The 7,185-nt window shown below is 38.5% G+C and overlaps 1 long non-coding RNA gene across 1 annotated transcript in view; it reads right to left on the bottom strand.

The window, feature by feature from the left end:
* Positions 1 to 2,159: 2,159 nt before the first annotated feature.
* The window catches only part of LOC115234462, a 16,188-nt gene continuing 11,162 nt past the window's right edge, over positions 2,160 to 7,185 (bottom strand). The window contains exon 3 of the long non-coding RNA XR_003883919.1: positions 2,160 to 2,234. This is a non-coding gene — a long non-coding RNA (uncharacterized LOC115234462). The remainder of the gene's footprint in view (positions 2,235 to 7,185) is intronic.

Genomic DNA, 7,185 nt, shown 5'->3' with positions numbered 1-7,185 from the left:
TTAAGAAAAAGCGGAACTGGAAAATACAACTAAAATATTGATGATCCATAAATCCGAGTATCAATGCGTTGAGGCTCTTATGTAATCGACAGGTCTTCCACAAAGAGAATTTCCCCTTCTAATGGATTTATTCCCACGGGTGCTACATCTGGAATCGCTTAATTACGGGATCGATATACCGCAATGGTTTGATAAGCTCGATGCATTCAAGTTATCGTGTATAATAATTTATAAGCAGATCTTGTGTAGTTTATATAAATTACAACTAATAGTATATTAAAATTGCGCGTTGTGTAAAAAAAAGTAGATTTTTAACTGTAGTATTATTTTACGTATGCAAACGTAGATATAAATATGAATTGACTGTTTATATTAAACATTAAGCTTCAATTTTAAAAATGTATTAAAATTTTGCTTTTAAAAATATCCATGAGAAATGTAAATTTACTATTTATATAATTGACGTTTAGCATAAAAAGCGCAACAATTTTCTGTCGTTTGTGACTCAATCGCTTTTGATGTTTTTCGCTAAAGCAAATCAACTTCAAATTTATACAAGAATATATTTGAAAATTTTAATTTACTATTTACAATTTGACTCTCTGAACATCCTATATGTAAATTAAATATGAGTAAAACAATTTCCTCACTCATGTTTGACAAAGAGATATCACAACGCACAAACGATAATTGAATGTGCGCACATAACTCGAGCTTAATCCTGGATAACTAGATATCTTTTAGAAAGCGTATAATTTGAAACGCCTTTCCGCATTCCATTTGGTGACTTTTTCATTTGATATTATTTTATATTAATATATATTAAATTTATGTCGAATATAATTAAATCCGACGAAATGCTGAAATATCAATCAAAATATGATATTGCAATATAAAAATATTCAAGCGTATATTGTCCAATTATCTAAAACAAATACTCGAGATGTGATTTAAGCTATCGCATACACGAGTGTTTCCTTCCCGATTCAATGGTCAATGCTCATCCATCGAAAAGCCAGTTTGGATTATCCGTCAGTCGGCCGAACCTAAATCTTTACCTGACCTCGAAAGTTTCAACAAGATATAAGGCGCCACGGATGATGTATCGCGCGGGTATGGTGCCGACCGATAAAGATGTAATTGAAGTCCACGAGTGCACACATTGCTGCCCAGAGGCCATTGATCATCCCATCTAGACGGATACACCATTCTTCGGCATTTGTCCAATTACGCGCTTCGTACGTAATACCCCCAGGCGTGTTACATAATGGGGAAACTTGCCACTTTAACGCATGCCGTGGGAAATGCTTTCCTCTTATCGAATATTTAACGAAATCATTCCCCGCAGCTTCAATCACGCGACATTGACGATCTCGAAACCGATTCTCCATCTTTCTCCCCGGATATAGTAGTAAGATCGATTATACTCGCGGATATTTCTCTTGTTTTATTTCCGGTTATTTTTCCGTATAGTCTATCCGGCCTGCAGCAGTGCAGCTTATCGCTGATTCATGTAGTTTTCCACGAGAAACGCTCACATAGATCCGAAAAACGTTGGCGATTTATCATTGCCGTGATAATATATCGCATATTTATCACAAGTTTGCACGGAGAGTTCGCATGGTGAACTTTTGTTTAGCGTGTAATTAATTCGAGTTTGATAAAATGGAATTGTTTTGAAATTGTTTTCTTCTCCCCTATGCGCTTTATACCCGTTAGATATTTCTAATAGATTTTATTATTATACGTAAAACTTTGCGCAACATTATTCTCATTTAATATGATTCGTACATTATTATCTCACGTCAGTATTTAAAATAGCGAGTATCCACAAAAAATCCTTTTCTATCTTTTAAAGAATACAAGCTTTTTATTGCCGTTGCCGATAATTTCTAATTATACCAATTAACTGTAATTTCAATTTAAATAATAACCAAATTTCAATCTGTGCTATTAATCAATTAATTCTTATGATAATATCTTGTCTCTTAAATTGTTTTATAATCATAGAAGAAAATGAGATCTTTAACTTTAAATTTTTGAACTATTAAAACACGTACAATTTCTAAACTCTGAACTTGAATATTCTACGATGTGTCAAAAAATACATAATAAAATTGTCAGTCGCCAATACATCCATTAAACCCTAAATAGCGTACTCACCGATAGTTTCAAACCACCGCATCTTCTTGCACGCATGGTACAACTCGAGACAGCTTGCAATGTGCTTAGATCTGAAACGAGATTAACATCGTCATTTTGAAGTCAATTCGCGACCATTGGGTACAAGTTAGTTTGGCATACCGTTTAGAGTGCACAATGCGCTCTCACGTGCCTTCCTGCTCGACCAAATCCCTAACGTAAATTGTTTCGTCGAGAGAAAGGATTTTGGCGGATCTAAACGCGCACCGGTACTCGCGAGCGATTCGGTTGAATGATTGTTGGAGGCCGCATCCGGTTGGATGCTCGATCGAAGGATCCCGCTATTCGCCGCGTAACGCTTCCGGCAAGACAATGCAAAGATCAAAGTTGTCATTAGACGGAGGATAGCGGCAGCATTCAACCAGCGGAGCGCCAGCCGTCAGCGAAGTCTTCAGACTTCAGGATCCACAACCTACGTCGAGTATCCTCCACCGCGCCGCACCGCACTCTACGCTACCAAGTATATCGGGCTTTCCTCTTACGAAAACAAACGATACAATGGAACCGGCGAAATTGCCGTTACGGAGGCAGCTCGCTCGGCTCGCTAGGAGCTGACGGAGAGACCGAATTCCGTGGATCGAGGCTTTCGGAACAATAGCGGAGTTGTCCGCGTTTCCCACTCTACCTCCGCGCTACTCCCGCAGATTACATAGAAAATGCCTGCTCTGGTGTATACACATGCCTGATAAATAGTCTCTTCCTTGCCTAATTCCATGGACGTCGACATCCCCTGCGCGCGACCACTTCTCTCTCCCTCTCTCTCTCTGTCATCGAACGAAACCCATAGCTCGCTCGCAATCGTTTCATGTGACTCGCACGTAGAGCGGCTTGAAAAAGTGCGCCCGCCACTCGAGCGAGCCGCAAGCTCGCGAAACGGCGGAATTGCACGACGACTAATAAATTGCGGTTTTACTGCGCTGCGGAACGAATGCGGCTGAAAGAGGCTTACCGACGGAAATGGCGCGCTGGTGTTTCTTACCGCCGTAATGCAATACGGTTTAATGCATACGGTAGAGGGAATTAAGGCGATTCCTCTTGACTTGCGTAGTGATAAAATTTAAATTTATTGCGGCTACGACGCACTTTTTCGCCGTTAAGCTCAATATAAATTTATTATGCGCCATATGGTCTATCGTTCAATAAATTTATATTGAAATTCTTGGAATTCTTTGCATAAACTGAATTTACCTATCTTGCGACCAAAGTCTTTGTAAGAAAAACAATAAAGCGAAATAATTTCATATGTCATAACTTCGTGTCTGAAATACTTTCATCTACAGATCAAAATCATTACTGTAGTATAGAAATTCTATTCTATTATTCGCGAGTATTGTTGTATTTTTGCCAAGCTTTTCTCTTGGGACATCGATTACCGGAAATCGCGAAAGAAATCGTTGTGCGTTTCACATACGATCTACTATCGCAAGAAGATCAAGCTCCGTCGAAGCTTTGGACCGACATAAATTTTCGAAAGGTTACGCGGTATGGTAGCCAATATCCCGAGAATCGAGTCGCGCGAGTGAACAGCTAGCTTGCGAAATACCGTTTGCCGGCTGATTAATGGAGCAGACTTATATACCACAGGCCTCCATCCACTTCAGCATCGAGTGCCATTCGCTCCAACATTCATCCACTCCAGTATCTTCCTAATGCGCGTCGGCGGGAGGCTATAAGTTAGAAGGAGATAGGAGTAGACCGATAACGATGTCGACGGCGCGGTCGTCTGCAACGTGTTCGAAATAAACGCGGTTCACTCGAGCTTCCTTAGCGGCGCGGAACGAAAACAAGATTAAGAAAAAGCGGAACTGGAAAATACAACTAAAATATTGATGATCCATAAATCCGAGTATCAATGCGTTGAGGCTCTTATGCGGCTATAAATTATTAAATTGTCTGAAGTGATGTAATCGACAGGTCTTCCACAAAGAGAATTTCCCCTTCTAATGGATTTATTCCCACGGGTGCTACATCTGGAATCGCTTAATTACGGGATCGATATACCGCAATGGTTTGATAAGCTCGATGCATTCAAGTTATCGTGTATAATAATTTATAAGCAGATCTTGTGTAGTTTATATAAATTACAACTAATAGTATATTAAAATTGCGCGTTGTGTAAAAAAAAGTAGATTTTTAACTGTAGTATTATTTTACGTATGCAAACGTAGATATAAATATGAATTGACTGTTTATATTAAACATTAAGCTTCAATTTTAAAAATGTATTAAAATTTTGCTTTTAAAAATATCCATGAGAAATGTAAATTTACTATTTATATAATTGACGTTTAGCATAAAAAGCGCAACAATTTTCTGTCGTTTGTGACTCAATCGCTTTTGATGTTTTTCGCTAAAGCAAATCAACTTCAAATTTATACAAGAATATATTTGAAAATTTTAATTTACTATTTACAATTTGACTCTCTGAACATCCTATATGTAAATTAAATATGAGTAAAACAATTTCCTCACTCATGTTTGACAAAGAGATATCACAACGCACAAACGATAATTGAATGTGCGCACATAACTCGAGCTTAATCCTGGATAACTAGATATCTTTTAGAAAGCGTATAATTTGAAACGCCTTTCCGCATTCCATTTGGTGACTTTTTCATTTGAGAAGCGAATTGGATGGTTTAAAAGCGCACCTAAGGAAATGGAACGAAATTGCAGATAAGAACCACGGGGAAACGTCCTGTTCAAGTACGATTCTCACAAAGGAAACGCTAAGAAATTAGGAAAATTTTAAGCCGGTGATAATTTCGTAAGAATGCTTTCTCTTTACGTGCCATAGACATCTTAAATTAAATCACGACCGATTTTATAGAGGCAAACATAAAAGCATGCAATTACAAAAATAGAATAAATTGAAAATATGTAAATATATAAAACACGTAAATATATGTGAATCTTGATTAGAGCGCGCATACAATGATATACGTTTTTTTTTCTTGAATTCAGAAATAAATTTACAAACATAAATATTACTTATATCGGAAAAAAATAAACGAGCAATTGTATTAAAAGAAAAGAAAGCAAGAGTTCTTCCCGAAGAAAATCACCGGGAAAATAGCAGAAAGCTTTGCTTGTTCGTGCGACCGACGATCTCGTACTACCGAAAGGTCAGTAATTGGCTGTTACATTTTAAACAACCAACCGCGTGCGCTTTAATTTACTTTTATTTCCGCCCAGGGAATTTTCGTTCCCGCTTTCACGGAGGTTTATAACTGGACCCTACCTCGGCTCGACATTGGCTACATCGTGTGAAAAAAAAAAAGACTTTTTAGTGTACTGCTTCTATCCGTCGTTCTTTTACTCTCGATCCCGTGAAGCTCCCACAGCTGCTTAGGGAATTTTAAGTAGTACAACGAAGCGTGCGAAACATCTGCCTTTATAACGCTGAATTATATTTTCTGAATTAAAAAGCGCAATACACGCTTTTACATTTTTTCATATTGCATGATATTCTACCTCTAAATATCGCAAAATTATCAGATTTTATTAAAAATATTACATTGTAACGTAAAATTATATCTTTTGCAAGAATATTTAATATTTATTACAATTATTATAATAGACAGTAACAAGAAATTAGAATATATTTTTAAAGGAAAACAGCAGAAAAGGGATAAGAATTCAAAAAATGTAAAATACGAAAAGTATTCCTCCCGAAAATAGCTTTCATCGTCATGACTGTAATGTAGCACGCAAAATGCAATACCGGGGGAAACCTGTCAAATCGTAATACAAACATTGGAATAAAATCTTACTGTCTGTGCAGCGGAAAGGAAACTAATGTATAGCAATAAAAAATTTGAATGCGAAGAACAGTGAGAATGTTACGAAAAAGGGACGCGCGTGCGAATGGTCGGTCGCTCTTTTTCAAGTACGTCGAAAAATATCCGCCCAAACGCGATAAGCCGCTATTTATGTAGCTCCGACTAACTTACCATCCGTATTACATAGCGCCGTGTTACTCGCGGATAAGCTCGTGCGAGATACGCTAAACTAAAACCGTACTCGAGAAACTCGCTCGAAAATGGGTGGGTATCGTTACGATACTTCGGAAGAATCCCAGTACGCGAATAAAACTGATAGCGAACGTCGGAACGAATGCGGACGGCTATTCCTTTTTACCGCATAGAGTTTAACCAATGCTGCAACCTCCATCCCAGGGAATAGCTGGAAATAGGACTTGGAAAGACATGGACAGAGAGGCAGGAGGGAGAGTGCAGACTAGCGAAACTAGGAGCTATTCCCATAAATATTAATTAAGACCCCATCGGCGGGAGGGGCATCGTCGTGCGAGAGCGCGGAGATTTCAAACGGTACGACGCAACGGCGGCGTGTCATTCGGCAGAAAACGAAAATCCGCAGGCCGCAAGGGCCATAAATCCCCAAGTTTCTACGGCTGCCTTCGCCAACCCGCATAGTGACAAAGAGAAGGGAAATCGGTGGGAGAGGAAGGGAAAGTTGATGGACCCGCTGTTACAATCCGCGGCTACGGTTACCGTACCTTAGCCTTCCATTCTCTCTGTTACGTTACTTACGCGCGGTACGCTGAATTATCCGAGAAAGGCCCGCTGCTATATGTTTGTTCTAGGCGCCCGTAAACGCGATGCGTGCTCGTCTATGTGTGCGAGTCGACTTATCAACCTCGCGAATATATCTTCCCAATTTCTCACTCGCGTGTTATCAAGCTTTCCGCACCGGTTTATAAACAAGTGCTCGCCCAGCACCGCCGACACCTGCGCTGAAGTGCGCGATGCTTACAAAAATAATTCAAGTTCGAAGAAAAAGTGTTTCAATAATGGATCAATTTTGAATTAAATACTCAACATTTATCGATATCCCATAACTTAAATATATAAAATACATACGCATTAAATACATTAAAAGTTTTATACACATATAAAAAATTGGACGTAGCTATCTTTATACTATTTTTAATTTTATTTATTATATTAATTATATTTAATA

The sequence above is a fragment of the Formica exsecta genome, unplaced genomic scaffold, assembly GCF_003651465.1.
Source record: "Formica exsecta isolate Colony F162 unplaced genomic scaffold, ASM365146v1 scaffold2, whole genome shotgun sequence".
Taxonomy (NCBI): Eukaryota; Metazoa; Arthropoda; class Insecta; order Hymenoptera; family Formicidae; genus Formica; species Formica exsecta.
This window is presented reverse-complemented; position numbering and strand designations above follow the sequence as displayed.